We start from the raw sequence: 26,196 nt of genomic DNA, 5'->3' as shown, positions 1-26,196 counted from the left end.
TCGCATACTTGAATGGCCAGATCCTGGCTTTCTTCTGGGTTGGGTCACGTAGTGCGGTACCACACCGAAACAGTCAATTAAACCTGGTTCCGTTTAATATTTTAGAGGATAACGCCGGTTATGTCTCGGTTAGGTCTGGGATTTGAGCTCATCTGGCTCGTACCTTCGCATTTTTCGCATACTTGTTGGCAAGATCCTGGGCTTTTCCTGGTTTGGATCACGTAGTAATGCGGTACCACAGCGAAACAGTCAATTAAACCTGGTTGCGGTTAATATTTTAGAGGATAACGCCGGTTATGTCTGGGTTAGGTGTTGTATTTGCCCTCATCTGGCTCGTACTTTCGCATTTTTCGCATATTTGTTGGCCAGATACTGGGATATTTCAGGTTTGGATCACGTAGTAATGTGGCACCACACTGAAACATTCAATATAAGCTGGTTCCGATTATTATTTTAGAGGATAACGCCGGTTATGTCTGGGTGAGGTCTGGTATATGCCATCATCTAGCTCATACTTTCGCATTTTTCGCATACTTGAATGGTCAGATCCTGGCCATTTTCTGGCTAGGACCACGCAGTAATGTGGTACTACACTGAAACCGTCAATTAAACCTGGCTGCGATTAATATTTTGGAGGATAACGCCGGTTATGTCTGGGTTAGTTCTAGTATTTGCAATCATCTGGGTCATACTTTCGCATTTTACGCATACTTGTTGGCCAGATCCTGGGTTTTTTCTGGTTTGGATCCCCCAGTAGTGTGGTTCTACACCGAAACAGCCAATTAAACCCGGTTGCGATTATTATTTTAGAGGATGACGCCGGTTATGTCTGGGTTAGGTCTGGTATTTGCCCTCATCTGGCTCGTACGTTCACGTTTTTCGCAGACTTGTAGGCCAGATCCTGGGCTTTTTCTGGTTTGGATCACGCAGTAATGTGGTACCAGAATGGAACTGTCAATTAAACCTGGATTCGATCAATATTTTAGAGGATCACACCGGTTAGGTTTGTGTTAGGCCTGGTGTTTGCAATCATCTGGATCATATTTTCGCATTTCTCGCATGCTTGTTGGCCAGATCCTGGGCTTTTTCTGGTTAGGATCTCGTAGTAACGTGGTACCAGAATGAAACGGTCAATTAATCCTGGATTCGGTCATTATTTTAGAGGATAACACCGTTTAGGTCTGTGTTAGGCCTGGTATTTGCAATCATCTGGCTCATACTTTCGCTTTTATCGCATACTTGTAGGCCAGATCCTGGGCTTTTTCTGATTTGGATCACGTAGTAATGTGGTACCACACCGAAACAGTCAATTAAATCTGAATTCGATCAATATTTTGGAGGAGGACGCCGGATATGTCTGGGTTAGGTCTGGTATTTGCCATCATCTAGCTCATACTTTCGCATTTTTCGCATACTTGAATGGTCAGATCCTGGCCTTTTTCTGGCTTGGACCACGTAGTAATGCGGTACCACACCGAAACAGTCAATTATACCTGGTTGCCATTAATATTTTAGAGGATAACGCCGGTTATGTCTGGGTAACGTCTGGTGTTTGCAATCATCTTCCTCATACTTTCGCATTTTTCGCATACTTGTTGGCCAGATCCTGGGCTTTTTCTGGTTTTGATCACGTAGTAATGTGGTACCACACTGCAACAGTCAATTAAATCTGGTTCCGACTAATATTTTAGAGGATAACGCCGGTTAGGTTTGTGTTAGGTCTGGTATTTCCAATCATCTGGCTCATACTTTTGCATTTTTCGCATACCTGTTGGCCAGATCCTGGGTTTTTTCTGGTTTGGGTCACGTAGTAATGTGATACCACCCCGAAACTGGCAATTAAATCTGGTTACGATTAATATTTTAGAGGACAACGCTGGTTATGTCTGGGTTAGGTCTGGTATTTGCCATCATCTAGCTCATACTTTCGCATTTTTCGCATACTTGAATGGCCAGTTCCTGGGTTTTTTTCTGATTACGATCACGTATTTATGTGACACCACACTGAAATAGTCAATAAAACCTGGTTCCGATTAATATTTTAGAGGAGCACGCAAGTTATGCCTGGGTTAGGTCTGGTATTTGCCATCATCTAGCTCATACTTTCGAGTTTTTCGCATACTTGAATGGCCAGATCCTGGGCTTTTTCTGGTTTGGATCACGTAGTAATGTGGTGCCACACTGAAATAATCAATTAAACCTGGTTTCGATCAATATTTTATAGGATAACACCGGTTATGTCTGGGTTACGTCTGGTATGCGCAATCATCTGGCTCATACTTTCGCATTTTTCGCATACTTGATGGTCAGATCCTGGGTTTCCTTCTGGTTAGGGTCACGTATTAATGTGGTGCCACACTGAAACAGTCTATGCAACCTTGTTTTGATCAATATTTTGGATCATAACGCCGGTTATGTCAGGGTTAGTTCTGGTATTTACAATCATCTGGGTCATACTTTCGCATTTTTCGCTTACTAGTTGGCCAGATCCTGGGTTTTTTCTGGTTTGGATCACGGAGTAATGTGGTACCACACCGAAGCAGCCAAACAAACCTGGCTGCGATTAATGTTTTACAGGATAACGCCGGTTATGTTTGGGTTAGTTCTGGTATTTGCAATCATCTGGCTCGTACTTTCGCATTTTTCTCATACTTGTTGGACAGAGCCTGGCCTTTTTCTGGTTTGGATCACGTAGTAATGTGGTTCCACACCGAAACAGTCAATTAAACCTGGTTGCGATTAATATTTTAAAGGATAACGCCGGTTGTGTCTGGGTTAGGTCCGGTATTTGCCCTCATCTGGCTCGTACGTTCACGTTTTTCGCATACTTGTTCGCCAGTTCCTGGGTTTTTTTCTGATTAGGATCACGTATTTATGTGGCACCACACTGAAATAGTCAATAAAACCTGGTTCCGATTAATATTTTAGAGGAGCACGCAAGTTATGCCTGGGTTAGGTCTGGTATTTGCCATCATCTAGCTCATACTTTCGCATTTTTCGCATACTTGAGTGGCCAGATCCTCGGCTTTTTCTGGTTTGGATCATGTAGTAATGTGGTGCCACACTGAAATAATCAATTAAAGCTGGTTTCGATCAAAATTTTATAGGATAACACCGGTTATGTCTGGGTTACGTCTGGTATGCGCAATCATCTGGCTCATACTTTCGCATTTTTCGCATACTTGATGGTCAGATCATGGGTTTTTTCTGGTTTGGATCACGGAGTAATGTGGTACCACACCGAAGCAGCCAAACAAACCTGGTTGCGATTAATGTTTTACAGGATAACGCCGGTTATGCCTGCGTTAGGCCTGGTATTAGCAATCATCTGGCTCATACTTTCGCATTTTTCGCATACTTGTTGGCCAGATCCTGGGTTTTTCTCTGGTTAGGATCACGTATTAATGTGGTGCCACACTGAAATAATCAATTAAAGCTGCTTTCGATCAATATTTTATAGGATAACACCGGTTATGTCTGGGTTACGTCTGGTATTCGCAATCATCTGGCTCATACTTTCGCATATTTCGCATTCTTCTTGGCCAGATCCTGGGGTTTTTATCTGTTTCGGATCACGTATTAATGTGGTGCCCCACAGAAATAGTCCATTCAACCTGGATTCGATCAATATTTTAGAGGATGACACCGGTTAGGTATGGGTTGCGTCTGGTATTTGCGATCATCTGCCTCATACTCTTGCATTTTTCGCATACTTGTAGGCCAGATCCTGGGCTTTTTCTGATTTTGATCACGTAGAAATGTGCTACCACACCAAAACAGTCACTTAAACCTGGATTCGATCAATACTTTAGAGGATAACACCGGTTAGGTTTGTGGTAGGTCTGGTATTTGCAATCATCTGCCTCATACTTTCGCATTTTTCACATACTTTTTGGCGAGATCCTGCGTTTTTTCTGGTTTGGATCACGCAGTAGTGTGGTACCACACCGAAACAGTCAATTAAACCTGGTTGCGAATAATATTTTAAGGGATAACGCCGGTTATGTCTCGGTTATGTCTGGGATTTGCCCTCATCTGGCTCGTACTTTTGCATTTTTCGCATACTTGTTGGCCAGATCCTGGGTCTTTTCTGGTTTGGATCACGTAGTAATGCGGTACCACACCGACACAGTTAATTAAACCTGGTTGCGATTAATATTTTAAAGGATAACGCCGGTTATGTCTGGGTTAGGTCTGGTATTTGCCCTCATCTGACTCGTACGTTCACGTTTTTCGCATACTTGTTCGCCAGATCCTGGGTTTTTTCTGGTTTGGATCACGTAGTATTGCGGTACCACACCGAAACAGTCAATTAAACCTGGTTGCGATTAATATTTTAGAGGGTAACGCAGGTTATGTCTCGGTTAGGTCTGGGATTTGCCCTCATCTGGCTCGTACCTTTGCATTTTTCGCATACTTGTTGGCCAGATCCTGGGTTGTTTCTGGTTTGGATCATGTATTAATGTGGTACCACACTGAAATAGTCAATTAAACCTGGTTCCGATTATTATTTTAGAGGATAACGCCGGTTATGTCTGGGTTAGTTCTAGTATTTGCAATCATCTGGCTCATACTTTCACATTTTTCGCATACTTGTTGGCCAGATCCTGGGTTTTTTCTGGTTTGGATCCCCTAGTAGTGCGGTTCCACACCGAAAGAGTCAATTAAACCTTGTTGCGATTATTATTTTAGAGGATGACGCCGGTTATGTCTCGGTCAGGTCTGGTATTTGCCCTCATATGGCTCATACTTTCGAGTTTTTCGCATTCTTGTTAGCCAGATCCTGCGTTTTTTCTGGTTTGGATCACGTAGTAATGTGGTACCACACCGAAACAGTCAATTAAACCTGGTTGCGAATAATATTTTAGAGGACAACGCCGGATATGCCTGGGTGAGGTCTGGTATTTGCAATCATCTGCCTCGTACTTTCGCATTTTTCGCATACTTGTTGGCAAGATCCTGGGTTTCTTCTGGTTTGGATCACGTAGTAATGTGGTACCACACTGAAACAGTCAATGAAAGCTGGTTCCGATTAGTATTTAAGAGGATAACGCTGGATATGTCTGGGTTAGTTCTGGTATTTGCAATCATCTGGCTCATACTTTCGCGTTTTTCGCATACTTGTTGGCCAGATCCAGGGTTTTGTTTGGTTTGGATCCCGCAGTAATGTGTTTCTACACCGAAACAGACAATTAAACCCGGTTGCGATTAATATTTTGGAGGATAACGCTGGTTATGATTGGGATAGTTCTGGTATTTGCAATCATCTGGCTCCGACTTTCGCATTTTTCGCATACTTGTTGGCCAGATCTTGGCCTTCTTCCGGTTTGGATCACGTAGTAATGCGGTTCCACAACGAAACAGTCAATTAAACCTGGTTGCGATTAATATTTTAGAGGATAACGCCGGTTATGTCTGGGTTAGTTCTGGTATTTGCAATCATCTGGCTCATACTTTCGCGTTTTTCGCATACTTGTTGGCCAGATCCTGGGTTTTTTCTGGCTTGGATCCCGTAGTAATGTGACTCCACACTGAAACAGTCAATTAAACCTGGTGCGATTAATATTTTAGAGGATAACGCCGGCTATGTCTGGGATAGGTCTGGTATTTGCCCTCATCTGTCTCGTACTTTCGCATTTTTCGCATACTTGTTGGCAAGATCCTGGGTTTCTTCTGGTTTGGATCACGTAGTAATGTGGTACCACACTGAAACAGTCAATGAAAGCTGGTTCCGATTAGTATTTAAGAGGATAACGCCGGATATGTCTGGGTTAGTTCTGGTATTTGCAATCATCTGGCTCATACTTTCGCGTTTTTCGCATACTTGTTGGCCAGATCCAGGGTTTTTTTTGGTTTGGATCCCATAGTAATGTGGTTCCACACCGAAACAGACAATTAAACCTGGTTGCGATTAATATTTTGGAGGATAACGCTGGATATGTCTCGGTTAGGACTGGGATTTGCCCTCAGCTGGCTCGTACATTCGCATCGTGCGTATACTTGTTGGCCAGATCTTGGCCTTTTTCTGACTTGGACCACGTAGTAATGTGGTACTACACTGAAACCGTCAATTAAACCTGGCTCCGATTAATATTTTGGAGGAGAACGCCGGTTATGTCTGGGTTAGGTCTGGTATTTGCCATCATCTAGCTCATACTTTCGCATTTTTCGCATACTTGAATGGTCAGATCCTGGCCTTTTTCTGGCTTGGACCACGTAGTAATGCGGAACGACACCGAAACAGTCAATTATACCTGGTTGCCATTAATATTTTAGAGGATAACGCCGGTTATGTCTGGGTTACGTCTGGTGTTTGCAATCATCTTCCTCATACTTTCGCATTTTTCGTATACTAGTTGGCCAGATCCTGCGTTTTTTCTGGTTTGGATCACGTAGTAGTGTGGTACCACACTGCAACAGTCAATTAAATCTGGTTCCGACTAATAGTTTAGAGGATATCGCCGGTTAAGTCTGGGCATGTTCTGGTATTTGCAATCATCTGCCTCATACTTTCGCATCTTTCGCAGACTTGTAGGCCAGATCCTGGGCTTTTTCTGGTTTGGATGACGCAGTAATGTGGTACCAGAATGGAACTGTCAATTAAACCTGGATTCGATCAATATTTTAGAGGATCACACCGGTTAGGTTTGTGTTAGGCCTGGTGTTTGCAATCATCTGGATCATATTTTCGCATTTCTCGCATGCTTGTTGGCCAGATCCTGGGCTGTTTCTGGTTAGGATCTCGTAGTAACGTGGTACCAGAATGAAACGGTCAATTAATCCTGGATTCGGTCATTATTTTAGAGGATAACACCGTTTAGGTCTGTGTTAGGCCTGGTATTTGCCATCATCTGGCTCATACTTTCGCTTTTATCGCATACTTGTAGGCCAGATCCTGGGCTTTTTCTGATTTGGATCACGTAGTAATGTGGTACCACACCGAAACAGTCAATTAAATCTGAATTCGATCAAAATTTTGGAGGAGGACGCCGGATATGTCTGGGTTAGGTCTGGTATTTGCCATCATCTAGCTCATACTTTCCCATTTTTCGCATACTTGAATGGTCAGATCCTGGCCTTTTTCTGGCTTGGACCACGTAGTAATGCGGTACCACACCGAAACAGTCAATTATACCTGGTTGCCATTAATATTTTAGAGGATAACGCCGGTTATGTCTGGGTAACGTCTGGTGTTTGCAATCATCTTCCTCATACTTTCACATTTTTCGCATACTAGCTGGCCAGATCTTGCGTTTTTTCTGGTTTGTATTACGTAGTAATGTGGTACCAGAATGAAACTGTCAATTAAACCTGGATTCGATCAATATTTTAGAGGATCACACCGGTTAGGTTTGTGTTAGGCCTGGTGTTTGGAATCACCTGGGTCATACTTTCGCGTTCATCGCACACTTGTTGGCCAGATCCTGTACTTTTTCTGGTTTGGATCTCGTAGTAATGCGGTACCATACTGAAACAGTCAATTAAACGTGGCCTCGATCAATATTTTAAAGGATAACACCGGTTGCGTCTCGTTTAGGTCTGGTATTTACCCACATCTGGCTCATACATTCGCATTCTTCGCATACCTGTTGGCCAGGTCCTGTGTTTCTTCCTGGTTTGCATCACGTAGTAATGTGATACCAGACTAAAAAAGTCCATTCAACTTGGATTCGATCAATATTTTAGAGGCTAACACCGTTTAGGTTTGTGTTAGGTCTGGTATTTACAATCATCTGCCTCATACTTTCGCATTTTTCGCATACCTGTTGGCCAGATCCTGGGCTTTTTCTGGTTTTGATCACGTAGTAATGTGGTACCACACTGCAACAGTCAATTAAATCTGGTTCCGACTAATATTTTAGAGGATAACGCCGGTTAGGTTTGTGTTAGGTCTGGTATTTCCAATCATCTGGCTCATACTTTTGCATTTTTCGCATACCTGTTGGCCAGATCCTGGGTTTTTTCTGGTTTGGGTCACGTAGTAATGTGATACCACCCCGAAACTGGCAATTAAATCTGGTTACGATTAATATTTTAGAGGACAACGCTGGTTATGTCTGGGTTAGGTCTGGTATTTGCCATCATCTAGCTCATACTTTCGCATTTTTCGCATACTTGAATGGCCAGTTCCTGGGTTTTTTTCTGATTAGGATCACGTATTTATGTGACACCACACTGAAATAGTCAATAAAACCTGGTTCCGATTAATATTTTAGAGGACAACGCTGGTTATGTCTGGGTTACGTCTGGTATGCGCAATCATCTGGCTCATACTTTCGCATTTTTCGCATACTTGATGGTCAGATCCTGGGTTTTTTCTGGTTTGGATCACGGAGTAATGTGGTGCCACACTGAAATAATCAATTAAAGCTGGTTTCGATCAAAATTTTATAGGATAACACCGGTTATGTCTGGGTTACGTCTAGTATGCGCAATCATCTGGCTCATACTTTCGCATTTTTCGCATACTTGATGGTCAGATCATGGGTTTTTTCTGGTTTGGATCACGGAGTAATGTGGTACCACACCGAAGCAGCCAAACAAACCTGGTTGCGATTAATGTTTTACAGGATAACGCCGGTTATGCCTGCGTTAGGCCTGGTATTAGCAATCATCTGGCTCATACTTTCGCATTTTTTGCATACTTGTTGGCCAGATCCTGGGTTTTTCTCTGGTTAGGATCACGTATTAATGTGGTGCCACACTGAAATAATCAATTAAAGCTGCTTTCGATCAATATTTTATAGGATAACACCGGTTATGTCTGGGTTACGTCTGGTATTCGCAATCATCTGGCTCATACTTTCGCACATTTCGCATTCTTCTTGGCCAGATCCTGGGTTTTTATCTGTTTCGGATCACGTATTAATGTGGTGCCCCACAGAAATAGTCCATTCAACCTGGATTCGATCAATATTTTAGAGGATGACACCGGTTAGGTATGGGTTGCGTCTGGTATTTGCGATCATCTGCCTCATACTCTTGCATTTTTCGCATACTTGTAGGCCAGATCCTGGGCTTTTTCTGATTTTGATCACGTAGAAATGTGCTACCACACCAAAACAGTCACTTAAACCTGGATTCGATCAATACTTTAGAGGATAACACCGGTTAGGTTTGTGGTAGGTCTGGTATTTGCAATCATCTGCCTCATACTTTCGCATTTTTCACATACTTTTTGGCGAGATCCTGCGTTTTTTCTGGTTTGGATCACGCAGTAGTGTGGTACCACACCGAAACAGTCAATTAAACCTGGTTGCGAATAATATTTTAGAGGATAACGCCGGTTATGTCTCGGTTATGTCTGGGATTTGCCCTCATCTGGCTCGTACTTTTGCATTTTTCGCATACTTGTTGGCCAGATCCAGGGTCTTTTCTGGTTTGGATCACGTAGTAATGCGGTACCACACCGACACAGTTAATTAAACCTGGTTGCGATTAATATTTTAAAGGATAACGCCGGTTATGTCTGGGTTAGGTCTGGTATTTGCCCTCATCTGACTCGTACGTTCACGTTTTTCGCATACTTGTAGGCCAGATCCTGGGCTTTTTCTGATTTTGATCACGTAGAAATGTGCTACCACACCAAAACAGTCACTTAAACCTGGATTCGATCAATACTTTAGAGGATAACACCGGTTAGGTTTGTGGTAGGTCTGGTATTTGCAATCATCTGCCTCATACTTTCGCATTTTTCACATACTTTTTGGCGAGATCCTGCGTTTTTTCTGGTTTGGATCACGCAGTAGTGTGGTACCACACCGAAACAGTCAATTAAACCTGGTTGCGATTAATATTTTAGAGGGTAACGCAGGTTATGTCTCGGTTAGGTCGGGGATTTGCCCTCATCTGGCTCGTACCTTTGCATTTTTCGCATACTTGTTGGCCAGATCCTGGGTTGTTTCTGGTTTGGATCATGTATTAATGTGGTACCACACTGAAATAGTCAATTAAACCTGGTTGCGATTATTATTTTAGAGGATAACGCCGGTTATGTCTCGGTTATGTCTGGTATTTGCCATCATCTAGCTCATACTTTCGCATTTTTCGCATACTTGAATGGTCAGATCCTGGCCTTTTTCTGGCTAGGACCACGTAGTAATGTGGTACTACACTCAAAACGGCTATTAAACCTGGCTGCGATTAATATTTTGGAGGATAACGCCGGTTATGTGTGGGTTAGTTCTAGTATTTGCAATCATCTGGCTCATACTTTCACATTTTTCGCATACTTGTTGGCCAGATCCTGGGTTTTTTCTGGTTTGGATCCCCTAGTAGTGCGGTTCCACACCGAAAGAGTCAATTAAACCTTGTTCCGATTATTATTTTAGAGGATGACGCCGGTTATGTCTCGGTCAGGTCTGGTATTTGCCCTCATATGGCTCATACTTTCGAGTTTTTCGCATACTTGTTGGCCAGATCCTGGGTTTTTTCTGGTTTGGATCCCGTAGTAACGTTACTCCACACTGAAACAGTCAATTAAACCTGGTTGCGATTAATATTTTAGAGAATAACGCCGGCTATGTCTGGGTTAGGTCTGGTATTTGCCCTCATCTGACTCGTACGTTCACGTTTTTCGCATTCTTGTTCGCCAGATCCTGGGTTTTTTCTGGTTTGGATCACGTAGTAATGTGGTACCACACTGAAACGGTCTATGAAAGCTGGTTCCGATTAGTATTTAAAAGGATAACGCTGGATATGTCTGGGTTAGTTCTGGTATTTGCAATCATCTGGCTCATACTTTCGCGTTTTTCGCATACTTGTTAGCCAGATACAGGGTTTTTTTTGGTTTGTATCCCGTAGAAATGTGGTTCCACACCGAAACAGTCAATTAAACCTGGTTGCGATTAATATTTTAGAGGATAACGCCGGTTATGTCTGGGTTAGTTCTGGTATTTGCAATCATCTGGCTCATACTTTCGCGTTTGTCGCATACTAGTTGGCCAGATCCAGGGTTTTTTTTTGTTTGGATCCCGTAGTAATGTGGTTCCACACCGAAACGGACAATTAAACCTGGTTGCGATTAATATTTTGGACGATAACGCTGGTTATGTTTGGGTTAGTTCTGGTATTAGCAATCATCTGGCGCATACTTTCGCATTTTTCTCATACTTCTCGGCCAGATCTTGGCCTTTTTCCGCTTTGCATCACGTAGTAATGTGGTGCCACACAGAAACAGTCAATTAAACATGGTTGCGATTAATATTTTAGAGGATAACGCCGGTTATGTCTCGGTTAGGTCTGGGATTTGCTCTCATGTGGCTCGTACTTTCGCATTTTTCGCATACTTGTTGGCCAGAGCCTGGCCTTTTTCTAGTTCGGATCACGTAGTAATGCGGTACCACACAGAAACAGTCAATTAAACCTGGTTGCGATTAATATTTTAGAGGATAACGCCGGTTATGTCTGGGTTAGTTCTGGTATTTGCAATCATCTGGCTCATACTTTCGCGTTTGTCGCATACTAGTTGGCCAGATCCAGGGTTTTTTTTTGTTTGGATCCCGTAGTAATGTGGTTCCACACCGAAACGGACAATTAAACCTGGTTGCGATTAATATTTTGGACGATAACGCTGGTTATGTTTGGGTTAGTTCTGGTATTAGCAAACATCTGGCGCATACTTTCGCATTTTTCTCATACTTGTTGGACAGATCCTGGGCTTATTCTGATTTGGATCACGTAGTAATGTGGTACCACACAGAAACAGTCAGTTAAACCTGGATTTGATCAATACTTTAGAGGATAACACCGGTCAGGTACCTGTGCGGTCTGGTATTTGCAATCATCTGCCACATACTTTCGCATTTTTCGCATACTTGAATGGCCAGATCCTGGGCTTTTTCTGGTTCGGATCACGTAGTAATGTGGTGCCACACAGAAGCAGTCAATTCAACCTGGATTCGATCAATATTTTAGAGGATAACACCGGTTATGTCTGGGATACGTCTGGAATTCGCAATCATCTGCCTCATACTTTCGCATTTTTCGCATACTTGATGGTCAGATCCTGGATTTCTTTCTGGTTAGGGTCACGTATTAATGTGGTGACACACTGAAACAGTCAATGAAACCTGGTGTCGATCAATATTTTGGATGATAACGCCGGTTATGTCAGGGTTAGTTCTGGTATTTACAATCATCTGGCTCATACTTTCGCATTTTTCGCATACTAGTTGGCCAGATCCTAGGTTTTCTCTGGTTTGGATCACGGAGTAACGTGGTACCACACCGAAACAGCCAAACAAACCTGGTTGCGATTAATGTTTTAGAAGATAACGCCGGTTATGTCTGCGTTAGGCCTGGTATTTGCGATCATCTGGCTCATACTTTCGCATTTTTCACATACCTGTTGGCCAGATCTTGGGTTTTTTCTGGTTTGGATCACGTAGTAATGTGGTACTACACTGAAGCCGTCAATTAAACCTGGCTCCGATTAATATTTTAGAGGGTAACGCCGGTTATGTCTCGGTTAGGTCTGGGATTTGCCCTCATCTGGCTCGTACTTTTGCATTTATCGCATACTTGTTGGCCAGATCCTGGGTTGTTTCTGGTTTGGATCACGTATTAATGTGGTACCACACTGAAATAGTCTATTAAACCTGGTTCCGATTATTATTTTAGAGGATAACGCCGGTTATGTCTGGGTGAGGTCTGGTATTTGCCATCATCTAGCTCATACTTTCGCATTTTTCGCATACTTGAATGGTCAGATCCTGGGCTTTTTCTGGCTAGGACCACGTAGTAATGTGGTACTACACTGAAACCGTCAATTAAACCTGGCTCCGATTAATATTTTGGAGGATAACGCCGGTTATGTCTGGGTTGGTTCTAGTATTTGCAATCATCTGGCTCATACTTTCGCATTTTTCGCATACTTGTTGGCCAGATCCTGGGTTTTTCCTGGTTTGGATCCCGTATTAATATGGTTCCACACCGAAATAGTCAATTAAACTTGGTTGCGATATATATTTTAGAGTATCACGCCAGTTATGTCTGGGTTAGTTCTGCTATTTGCAATCATCTGGCCTGTACTTTCGCATTTTTCCATACTTGTTGGCGAGATCCTGCGTTTTTTCTGGTTTGGATCACGTAGTAATGTCGTACCACACCGAAACAGTCAATTAAACCTGGTTGCGAATAATATTTTAGAGGATAACGCCGGTTATGTTTGGGTTAGTTCTAGTATTTGCAATCATCTGGCTCATTCTTTCGCATTTTTCTCATACTTGTTGGACAGAGCCTGGCCTTTTTCTGGTTTGGATCACGTAGTAATGCGGTACCACTCCGAAACAGTCAATTAAACCTGGTTGCGATTAATATTTTAGAGGATAACGCCGGTTATGTCTCGGTTAGGTCTGGGATTTGCTCTCATGTGGCTGGTACTTTCGCGTTTTTCGCATACTTGTTGGCCAGAGCCTGGCCTTTTTCTGGTTTGGATCACGTAGTAATGCGGTACCACTCCGAAACAGTCAATTAAACCTGGTTGCGATTAATATTTTAGAGGATAACGCCGGTTATGTCTCGGTTAGGTGTTGTATTTGCACTCATCTGGCTCGTATTTTCGCATATTTTGCATACTTGTTGGCAAGATCCTGGGCTTTTTCTGGTTTGGATCACGCAGTAATGCAGTACCACACCGGGACAGTCAATTAAACTTGGTGCGATTAATATTTTAAAGGATAACACCGGTTATGGTTGGGTTAGGTCTGGTATTTGCCCTTATCTGGATCGTATGTTCACGTTTTTCGCACACTTGTTGGCCAGATCCTGGGTTTTTTCTGGTTTGGATCACGTAGTAATGCGGTACCACACTGAAACAGTCAATAAAAGCTGGTTCCGAATAGTATTTAAGAGGATAACGCTGGTTATGTCTGGGTTAGTTCTGGTATTTACAATCATCTGGCTCATGCTTTCGCGTTTTTCGCATACTTGTTGGCCAGTTCCAGGGTTTTTTTTGGTTTGGATCCCGTAGTAATGTGGTTCAACACCGAAACAGTCAATTAAACCTGGTTGCGATTAATATTTCAGAGGATAACGCCGGTTTTGTCTGGGTTAGGTCTGCTATTTGCCCTCATCTGGCTCGGACTTTCGCGTTTTTCGCATACTTGTTGGCCAGATCTTGGCCTTTTTCTGGTTTGGATCACGTAGTAATGCGGTACCACACTGAAACAGTCAATAAAAGCTGGTTCCGAATAGTATTTTAGAGGATAACGCTGGTTATGGCTGGGTTAGTTCTGGTATTTGCAATCATCTGGCTCATACTTTCGCGTTTTTCGCACACTTGTTGGCCAGATCCTGGGTTTTTCCTGGTTTGGATCCCGTAGTAATGTGGTGCCACACCGAAACAGTCAATTTAACCTGGTTGCGGTTAATATTTTAGAGGATAACGCCGGTTATGTCTGGGTTAGGTCTGGTACTTGCCCGCATCTGGCTCGTACTTTCGCATTTTTCACATACTTCTTGGCCAGATCCAGGGATTTTCTGGTTTGGATCACGTAGTAATGCGGTACCACACCGAAACTGTCAATTAAACCTTGTTGCGATTAATATTTTAGAGGATAACGCCGGTTATGTCTCGGTTAGGCCTGGTATTTGCCCTCATCTGGCTCGTACTTTCGCATTTTTCGCATACTAGTTGGCCAGATCCTGGGATATTTCTGGTTTGAGTCACGTAGTAATGCGGTACCACACCGATAGAGTCAATTAAACCTGTTTGCGATTAATATTTTAGAGGATAACGCCGGTTATGTCTCGGTTAGGTCTGGTATTTGCAATCATCTGGCTCATACTTTCTCGTTTTTCGCATACTTGTTGGCCAGATCCTGGGTTTTTTCTGGTTTGGATCCCGTAGTAATGTGGTACCACACTGAAACAGTCAATGAAAGCTGGTTCCGATTAGTATTTAAGAGGATAACGCTGGTTATGTCTGGGTTAGTTCTGGTAATTGCAATCATCAGGCTCATACTTTCGCGTTTTTCGCATACTTGTTGGCCAGATCCAGGGTTTTTTTTGGTTTGGATCCCGTAGTAATGTGGTTCCACACCGAAACAGACAATTATACCTGGTTGCGTTAAATTGTTTGGAGGATAACGCCGGTTATGTCTGGGTTAGGTCTGGTATTTGCCCTCATCTGGCTCGTACTTTCGCATTTTTCTCATACTTGTTGGCAAGATCCTGGGCTTTTTCAGGTTTGGATCACGCAGTAATGCAGTACCACACCGAGACAGTCAATTAAACCTGGTTGCGATTAATATTTTAAAGGATAACGCCGGTTATGTCTGGGTAAGTTCTGGTATTTGCCCTCATCTGGCTCGTATGTTCACGTTTTTCGCATACTTGTTGGCCAGATCCTGTGTTTTTTCTGGTTTGGATCCCGTAGTAATGTGGTACCACACTGCAACAGTCAATGAAAGCTGGTTCCGATTAGTATTTAAGAGGATTACGCTGGATATGTCTGGGTTAGTTCTGGTATTTGCAATCATCAGGCTCATACTTTCGCGTTTTTCGCATACTTGTTGGCCATATCCAGGGTTTTTTTGGTTTGGATCCCGTAGTAATGTGGTTCCACACCGAAACAGACAATTAAACCTGGTTGCGATTAATATTTTGGAGGATAACGCCGGTTACGTTTGGGTTAGTTCTGGTATTTGCAATTATCTGGCACATACTTTCGCATTTTTCTCATACTTGTTGGACAGAGCCTGGCCTTTTTCTGGTTTGGAACACGTAGTAGTGCGGTACCACACCGAATCTGTCAATTAAACCTTGTTGCGATTAATATTTTAGAGGATACCGACGGTTATGGCTCGGTTAGGTCTGGGATTTGCCCTCATCAGGCTCGTACTTTCGCATTTTTCGCATACTTGTTGGCAAGATCCTGGCCTTTTTCAGGTTTGGATCACGCAGTACTGCAGTACCACACCGAGACAGTCAATTAAACCTGGTTGCGATTTATATTTTAAAGGATAACGCCGGTTATGTCTGGGTAAGGTCTGGTGTTTGCCCTCATCTGGCTCGTATGTTCACGTTTTTCGCATACTTGTTGGCCAGATCCTGGGTTTTTTCTGGTTTGGATCCCGTAGTAATGTGGTACCACACTGAAACAGTCAATGAAAGCTGGCTCCGATTAGTATTTAAGAGGATAACGCTGGTTATGTCTGGGTTAGTTCTGGTAATTGCCCTCATCTGGCTCGTACTTTCGCATTTTTCTCATACTTGTTGGCAAGATCCTGGGCTTTTTCAGGTTTGGATCACGCAGTAATGCAATACCACACCGAGACAGTCAATTAAACCTGGTTGCGATTAATATTTTAAAGGATAACGCCGGTTATGTCTGGGTAAGTTCTGGTGTTTGCCCTCATCTGGCTCGTATGTTCACGTTTTTCGCATACTTGTTGGCCAGATCCTGTGTTTTTTCTGGTTTGGATCACGTAGTAATGCGGTTCCACACTGAGACAGTCAATAAAATCTGGTTCCGAATAGTACTTTAGACGATAACCCTGGTTATGTATGGGTTAGTTCTGGTATTTGCAAACATCTGGCTCATACTTTCGCGTGTTTCGCATACTTGTTGGCCAGATCCTGGGTTTTTCCTGGTTTGGATCCCGTAGTAATGTGGTTCCACAACGAAACAGTCAATTAAACCTGGTTGCGATTAATATTTTAGAGGATAACGCCGGTTATGTCTCGGTTAGGTCTGGGATTTGCCCTCATGTGTCCCGTACTTTCACATTTTTTGCATTCTTGTTGGCCAGATCCTGGGATTTTCCTGGTTTGGATCACGTAGTATTGTGGTACCGCACTGAGACAGTCAATAAAAGCTTGTTCCGATTAGTATTTTAGAGGATAACGCTGGATATGTCTGGTCTATTTCTGGTATTCGCAATCATCTGACTCATACTATCGCGTTTTTCGCATACTTGTTGGCCAGATCCTGGGTTTTTTCTGGTATGGATCCTGTAGTAATGTGGCTCCACACCGAAACAGTCAATTAAACCTGGTTGCGATTAATATTTTCGAGGATAACGCCGGTTACGTCTGGGTTAGGTCTGGTATTTGCCCACATCTGGCTCGTACTTTCGCATTTTTCGCATACTTGTTGGCCAGATCCTGGCCTCTTTCGGGTTTGGATCACGTAGTAATGCGGTAGCACGCCGACACAGTCAATTAAATCTGGTTGCGATTAATGTTTTAGAGGATAATGCCGGTTATGTCTCGGTTAGGTCTGGTATTTGCCCTCATCTGGCGCGTACTTTCGCATTTTTCGCATACTTGTTGTCAGATCCTGGGATATTTCTGGTTTGGATCACGTAGTAATGTGGTACCACAATAAAACATTCAATAAAAGCTGGGTCCGATTAATATTTTAGAGGATAACGCTGGTTATGCCTTGGTTAGATCTGGTATTTGCCCTCATCTGGCTCGTACTTTCGCATTTTTCGCATACTTGTTTGCCAGATCCTGTGTTTCTTCTGGTTTGAATCCCGTAGTAATGTGGTTCCACACCGAAACGGTGAATTAAACCTGGTTGCGATTAATATTTTAGAGGATAACGCCGGTTATGTCTCGGTTAGGTCTGGGATTTGCTCACATCTGGCTCGTACTTTCGCATTTTTCGCATACTTGTTGGCAAGATGCTGGGCCTATTCTGGTTTGGATCACATAGTAATGTGGTACCACACCGAGACAGTCAATTAAACCTGGTTGCGCTTAATATTTTAGAGGATAACGCTGGTTATGTCTCGGTTAGGTCTGGGATTTGCTCACATCAGGCTCGTACTTTCGCGTTTTTCGCATACTTGTTGGCCAGATCCTGGGTTTTTTCTGGTTTGAATCCCGCAGTAATGTGGTTACACACCGATACAGTCAATTAAACCTGGTTGCGATTAATATCTTAGAGAATAACCCCGGTTTTGTCTGGGTTAGATCTGGTATTTGCCCTCATCTGGCTCGTACTTTCGCATTTTTCGCATACTTGTTTGCCAGATCCTGGCCTTTTCCTGGCTTGGACCACGTAGTAATGTGGTACCACACTGAAACAGTCAATTAAACCTGGTTCCGATTAATATTTTAGAGGATAACGCTGGTTATGTCTGGGTTAGTTCTGGTATTTGCAAGCATCTGGCTCATACTCTCGCATTTTTCGCATACTTGATGGCCAGATCCTCGCCCTTTCCTGGGGTGGATCGCGTAGTAATACGGTACCACACCGAAACAGTCATTTAAACCTGGTTGCGATTAATATTTTAGGGGATAACGCCGGTTATGTCTCGGTTAGGTCTGGGATTTGCACTCATCGGGCTCGTACTTTCGCATTTTTCGCGTACTTGTTGGCCAGACCCAGGGGTTTTATTGGTTTGGATTACGTAGTGATGCGGTACCACAGCGAAACAGTCAATTAAACCTGGTTGCGGTTAATATTTTAGAGGATAACGCCGGTTATGTCTGGGTTAGGTGTTGTATTTGCCCTCATCTGGCTCGTACTTTCGCATTTTTCGCATATTTGTTGGCCAGATACTGGGATATTTCAGGTTTGGATCACGTAGTAATGTGGCACCACACTGAAACATTCAATATAAGCTGGTTCCGATTAATATTTCAGAGGATAACGCCGGTTATGTCCGGGTTAGATCTGGTATTTGCACTCATCTGGCTCGTACTTTTGCATATTTCGCATACTTGTTTGCCAGATCCTGGCCTTTTCCTGGCTTGGACCACGTAGTAATGTGGTACCACACTGAAACAGTCATTTAAACCTGGTTGCGATTAATATTTTAGAGGATAACGCCGGGTATGTCTCGGTCAGGACTGGGATTTGCCCTCATCTGGCTCGTACTTTCGCATTTTTCGAGTACTTGAATGGTCAGATCCTTGCCTTTTTCCGGGTTGGACCACGTAGTAATGCGGTACCACGCCGAAACAGTCAATTAAACCTGGTTGCGATTAACATTTTAGAGGATAGGGCCGGTTATGTCTGGTTTGGGTCTGGTATTTGCCTTCATCTAGCTCATACTTTCACATTTTTCGCGTACTTGTTGGCCATATCCTAGGTTTTTTTCTGGTTAGGCTCACGTACTAATGTGGTACCACACTGTAACAGTCAATTAAACCTGGTTGCGAGTAATATTTTACAGGATAACTCCGGTTATGTCTGGGTTGGGTCTAGTATTTGCCATCATCTAGCTCATACCTTCACATTTTTCGCATACTTGTTGGCCAGATCCTGGGTTTTTCTCTGGTTAGGATCACGTAGTAATGTGGTACCACACTGAAACAGTCAATAGAACCTGGTTGCGATTAATATTTTAGGGGATAACGCCGGTTATGTCTCGGTTAGGTCTGGGATTTGAGCTCATCCGTCTCGTACTTTCGCATTTTTCGCATACTTGTTGGCCAGTTCCAGGGCTTTTTCTGGTTTGGGTCACGTAGTAATGCGGTACCACAGCGAAATAGTCAATTAAACCTGGTTGCGATTAATATTTTGGAGGATAACGCTGGTTATGTCTGGGTTAGATCTGGTATTTGCAATCATCTGGCTCGTACCTTCGCATTTTTCGCATACTTGTTGGCAAGATCCTGGGCTTTTCCTGGTTTAGATCACGTAGTAATGTGGTACCACACTGAAACATTCAATAAAAGCTGGTTCCGATTAATATTTTAGAGGATAACGCTGTTTATGTCTGGGTTAGATCTGGTATTTGCAATCATCTGGCTCGTACCTTCGCATTTTTCGCATACTTGTTGGCAAGATCCTGGGCTTTTCCTGGTTTGGATCACGTAGTAATGTGGTACCACACCGAAACAGTCAATCAAACCTGGTTGCGATTAATATTTTAGAGGATAGTCGCCGGTTATGTCTCGGTTATGTCTGGGATTTGCCGTCATCTGGCTCGTACTTTCGCATTTTTCGCATACTTGTTGGCCAGATCCAGGGCTTTTTCTGGTTTCGATCACGTAGTAATGTGGTACCACACTGAAACAGTCAATAAAAGCTGGTACCTATTCGTATTTTAGAGGATAACGCTGGATATGTCTGGGTCAGTTCTGGTATTTGCAATCATCTGTCTCATACTATCGCATTTTTCGCATACTTGTTGCCCAGAACCCGGTGGATATTCTGACTCGGATCACGTACTAATGTGATACCACACCGAAACAGTCAATTAAAACTGGTTGCGATTAATATTTTAGAGGATAACGCCGGTTATGTCTGGGTTACGTCTGGTATTTGCAATCATCTTCCTCATACTTTTGCATTCTTCGGATACTTGAATGGCCAGATCTTGGGCTTTTTCTGGTTTGGATCACATAGTCATGCGGTACCACACCGAAACAGGCAACTAAACCGGGTTGCGATTAATATTTTAGAGGATAACGCCAATTATGTCTCGGTTGGGTCTGGTATTTGCCGTCATCTGACTCGTACTTTAGCATTTTTCGCATACTTGTTGGCAAGATCCTGGGCTTTTTCTGGTTTGGATCACGTAGTAATGTGGTACCACAATGAAACATTCAATAAAAGCTGGTTCCGATTAATATTTTAGATGATAACGCTGGTTATGTCTGAGTTAGTTCTGGTATTCCCAATCATCTGGCTCATTCTTTCGCATTTTTCGCATACTTGTTGCCCAGAACCCGGTGGCTATTCTGACTCGGATCACGTACTAATGTGGTACCACACCGAAACAGTCAATTAAACCTGGTTGCGATTAATATTTTAGAGGATAACGCCGGTTATGTCTGGGTTACGTCTGGTATTTGCAATCATCTTCCTCATACTTTTGCATTCTTCGGATACTTGCATGGCCAGATCTTGGGCTCTTTCTGGTTTGGATCACGTAGTAGAGTGGTACCACACTGAAACAGTCAATTAAACCTGGATTCGATCAATATTTTAGAGGATGAAACCGGTTAGGTCTGGGTTGCGTCTGGTATTTGCCCTCATCTGGCTCATACCTTCGCATTTTTCGCATACTTGTTGGCAAGATCCTTGCCTTTTTCTGAGTTGGACCACGTAGTAATGCGGTAACACGCCGAAACAGTCAATAAAACCTGGTTGCGATTAATATTTTAGAGGATAATGCCGGTTAAGTCTCGGTTAGGTCAGGTATTTGCCCCCATCTGGCTCGTACTTTCGCATTTTTCGCATACTTGTTGCCAGATCCTGGGATATTTCTGGTTTGGATCACGTAGTAATGTGGTACCACAATGAAACATTCAACAAGAGCTGGTTCCGATTAATATTTTAGAGGATAACGCTGGTTATATCTGGGTTAGATCTGGTATTTGCAATCATCTGTCTCATACTCTCGCATTTTTCGCATACTTGTTGGCCAGATCATGGGTTTTTTCTGGCTTGCACCCCGTAGTAATGCGGTACCACACCGAAACAGTCAATTAAACCTGGTTGCGATTAATATTTTAGAGGATAACTCCGGTTATGTCTCGGTTAGGTCTGGGATTTGCCCTCATCTGCCTCGAAATTTCGCATTTTGCGCACATTTGTTGGCCAGATCCTGGCCTTTTTCTGGCTTGGACCACGTAGTAATGTGGTACCACACCGAAACAGTCAATTAAACCTGGTTGTGATTAATATTTTAGAGGATAACGCCGGTTACGTCTCCGTTAGGTCCGGGATTTGCCCTCATCTGGCTCGTACTTTCGCATTTTTCGCATACTTGAATGGTCAGATCCTTGCCTTTTTCTGAGTTGGACCACGTAGTAATGCGGTAACACGCCGAAACAGTCAATTAAACCTGTTTGCGATTAATATTTTAGAGGATAACGCCGGTTATGTCTCGGTTAGGTCTGGGATTTGAGCTCATCTGGCTCGTACTTTTGCATTTTTCGCATACTTGTAGGCCAGATCCTGGGCTTTTTCTGGTTTGGATCACGTACTAATGTGGTACCACACCGAAACACTCAATCAAACCTGGTTCCGAGTAATATTTTGGAGGATAACGCCGGTTTTGTCTGGGTTAGGTCTGGTATTTGCAATCATCTAGCACATACTTTCGCACTTTTCGCGTACTTGACTGGTCAGATCCTGGCCTTTTTCTGGCTTGGCCCACGTAGTAATGTGGTACCACACTGAAACTGTCAATTAAACCTGGTACCGATTGATATTTTAGAGGATAACGCCAGTTATGTCTGGGTAAGTTCTGGTATTTGCAGACATCTGCCTCATGCTTTCGCATTTTTCGCATACTTGAATGGTCAGATCCTTGCCTTTTTCTGAGTTGGACCACGTAGTAATGCGGTAACACGCCGAAACAGTCAATTAAACCTGGTTGCGATTAATATTTTAGAGGATAACGCCGGTTATGTCTCGGTTAGGTCTGGGATTTGAGCTCATCTGGCACGTACTTTTGCATTTTTCGCATACTTGTAGGCGAGATCTTGGGCTTTTTCTGGTTTGGATCACGCACTAATGTGGTTACACACCGAAACACTCAATCAAACCTGGTTCCGAGTAATATTTTGGAGGATAACGCCGGTTTTGTCTGGGTTAGGTCTGGTATTTGCAATCATCTAGCACATACTTTCGCACTTTTCGCGTACTTGATTGTTCAGATCCTGGCCTTTTACTGGCTTGTCCAACGTAGTAATGTGGTACCACACTGAAACTGTCAATTAAACCTGGTACCGATTGATATTTTAGAGGATAACGCCAGTTATGTCTGGGTAAGTTCTGGTATTTGCAGACATCTGCCTCATACTTTCACATTTTTCGCATACTTCTTGGCCAGACCCTGGCCTTTTTCTGGTTTGGATCACGTAGTAATGCGGTACCACACCGAAACAGTCAATTAAACCTGGTTGCGATTAATATCTTAGATGATAACGCCGGTTATGTCTCGGTTAGGTCTGGGATTTGAGCTCATCTGGCTCGTACTTTTGCATTTTTCGCATACTTGTAGGCCAGATCCTGGGATTTTTCTGGTTTGGATCACGTACTAATGTGGTACTACACCGAAACACTCAATTAAACCTGGTTCCGAGTAATATTTTGGAGGATAACGCCGGTTGTGTCTGGGTTAGGTCTGATATTTGCAATCATCTAGCACATACTTTCGCACTTTTCGCGTACTTGATTGGTCAGATCCTGGCCTTTTTCTGGCTTGGCCCACGTAGTAATGTGGTACCACACTGAAACTGTCAATTAAACCTGGTTCCGATTGATATTTTAGAGGATAACGCCAGTTATGTCTGGGTAAGTTCTGGTATTTGCAGACATCTGCCTCATACTTTCACATTTTTCGCATACTTCTTGGCCAGACCCTGGCCTTTTTCTGGTTTGGATCACGTAGTAATGCGGTACCACATCGCAACAGTCAATTAAACCCGGTTCGGATTAATATTTTAGAGGATAACGCCGGTTATGTCTCGGTTAGGTCTGGTATTTGCCCTCATCTGGCTCGTACTTTCGCATTTTTCGCATACTTGTTGGCCAGATCATGGGTTTTTTCTGGCTTGGACCCCGTAGTAATGCGGTACCCCACCGAAACAGTCAATTAAACCAGGTTGCGATTAATATTTTAGAGGATAACGCCGGTTATGTCTCTGTTAGGTTTGGAATTTGCCCTCATCTGGAACATACTTTCGCATTTTGCGCATACATGAATGGCCAGATACCGGAATTCTTCTGGCTTGGATCTGGTAGTAATGCGGTACCACACCGAAAGAGTCTCTTGAACCTGGTTGCGACTAATATCTTAGAGGATGACGCCGGATACGTCTCGGTTGTGTCTGGGATTTGCCCTCATCTGGCTCGTACTTTCGCATTTTTCGCATAATTGTTGGCCAGATACTGGGCTTTTTCTGGTTTGGATCACGTATTAATGCGGTGCCACACCGCAACAGTCAATTAAGCCTGGTTGCGACTAATATTTTAGAGGATAACGCCGGTTATTTCTCTGTTAGTTCTGGGATTTGCCCTCATCTGGCACATACTTTCGCATTTTTCGCATACTTGAATGGCCAGATCCCGGAATTTTTCTGGCTTGGCTCACGTAGTAATGCGGTACCACACCGAAACAGTCAATTAAACCTGGTAGCGATTAATATTTTAGGGGATAACTCCGGTTATGTCTCGGTTATGTCTGGGATTTGCCCTCATCAGGCTCGTACTTTCGCATTTTTCGCATACTTGTTGCCCAGATCCTGGGCTTTTTCTGGTTTCGATCACGTAGTAATGTACCACACCGAAACAGTCAATTAAACCTGGATCCGAGTAATATCTTGGAGGATAACGCCGGTTATGTCTCGGTTAGGTCTGGGATTTTCCCTCATCTGGCTCATACTTTCGCATATTTCTCATACTGGATGGCCAGATTCAGGGCTTTTTCTGATTTGGATCACGTGGTAATGTGGTACCACACTGAAACAGTCAATTAAACCTAGTCTGGGTCAACATTTCAAAGGATAACTCATGTTAGGTCGAGGTTAGGTCTGGGATTTGCTCTCATCAGGCTCATACTTTCGCGTGTTTCTCATACTTGATGGCCAGATTCTGGGCTTTTTTTAGTTTGGATCACGCAGTAATGTGGTACCACACTGAAACAGACCATTAAACCTGGTTTCGAGCAATATTTTAGAGGATAATACATGTTAGGTCTAGGTTAGGCCTTGGATTTGCACTCATCAGGGTCATACTTTCACATTCTTCACAGACTTGTTGAACAGAACCGGGGTTTTTTCTGGTTTGGATCACGTAGCAATGTGGTACCACACTGAAACAGTCCATTAAATCTGCTTTCGTTGAATATTTTAGAGGATAACGCATGTTAGGTCTATGTTAGGTCCGGGATTTGCTCTCATCAGGCTCATACTTTCGCATATTTCTCTTACTTGTTAGCCAAATCCTTTGCTTTTTCTGGTTTGGATCACACAGTAATGTGGTACCACACTGAAACAGTCGATTAAACCTGGTTTCGATCGATATGTTAGAGGATAACGCATGTTAGGTCTAGGTTAGGTCTGGGATTTGCTCTCATCAGGTTCATACTTTCGCATATTTCTCATACTTGATGGCCAGATTCTGGGCCTTTTTTGGTTTCGATCACGTAGTAATGCGGTACCACGCTGATACAGACCATTAAACCTGGTTTCGATCCATATTTTAGAGGATAACGCATGTTAGGTCTATGTTAGGTCCGGGATTTGCCCTCATCAGGCTCACACTTTCGCATTCTTCACATACCTGTTGAACAGATCCAGGGTTTTTTCTGGTTTGGATCACGTGGTAATGTGGTACCACACTGAAACAGCCCATTAAACCTAGTCTGGGTCAACATTTCAAAGGATAACTCACGTTAGGTCTAGGATAGGTCTGGGATTTGCTCTCATCAGGCTCATACATTCGCATATTTCTGATACTTGATGGCCAGATCCTGGGCTTTTTGTGGTTTGGATCACGTAGTAATGTGGTATCACACTGAAACAGTCGACTAATCCTGGTCTCGGTCAATATTTTGGAGGATAACGCATGTTAGGTCTAGGTTAGGTCTGGGATTTGCACTCATCAGGCTCATACTTTCGCATATTTCTCATACTTGTTGGCCAGATTCTGGGCCTTTTTTGGTTTCGATCACGTGGTAATGCGGTACCACGCTAATACAGACCATTAAACCTGGTTTCGATCAATATTTTAGAGGATAACGCATGTTAGGTCTATGTTAGGTCTGGGATTTGCTCTCATCAGGCTCAGACATTCGCATATTTCTCATACTTGTTGGCCAGATTCTGGGCTTTCTTTGGCTTGGATCACGTAGTAATGTGGTACCACACTGAAACAGTCGACTAATCCTGGTCTCGGTCAATATTTTAGAGGATAACACATGTTAGGTCTAGGTTAGGTCTGGGATTTGCACTCATCAGGCTCATACATTCGCATATTTTTGATACTTGATTGCCAGATTCTGGTCTTTTTCTGGTTTCGATCAGGTAGTAATGCGGTACCACACTGAAACAGTCCATTAAACCTGGTTTCGATGAATGTTTTAGAGGATAACGCCTGTTAGTTCTAGGTTAGGCCTTGGATTTGCCCCCATCAGACTCATACTTTCGCATTCTTCACATACTTGTACAGATTCCGGGTTTTGTCTGGTTTGGGTCACGTGGTAATGTGTTACCCCACTGAAACAGTCGACTAATCCTTGTCTCGGTCAATATTTTAGAGGATAACGCATGTTAGGT

The sequence above is a fragment of the Colletes latitarsis genome, chromosome 4, assembly GCF_051014445.1.
Source record: "Colletes latitarsis isolate SP2378_abdomen chromosome 4, iyColLati1, whole genome shotgun sequence".
Taxonomy (NCBI): domain Eukaryota; kingdom Metazoa; phylum Arthropoda; class Insecta; order Hymenoptera; family Colletidae; genus Colletes; species Colletes latitarsis.
This window is presented reverse-complemented; position numbering follows the sequence as displayed.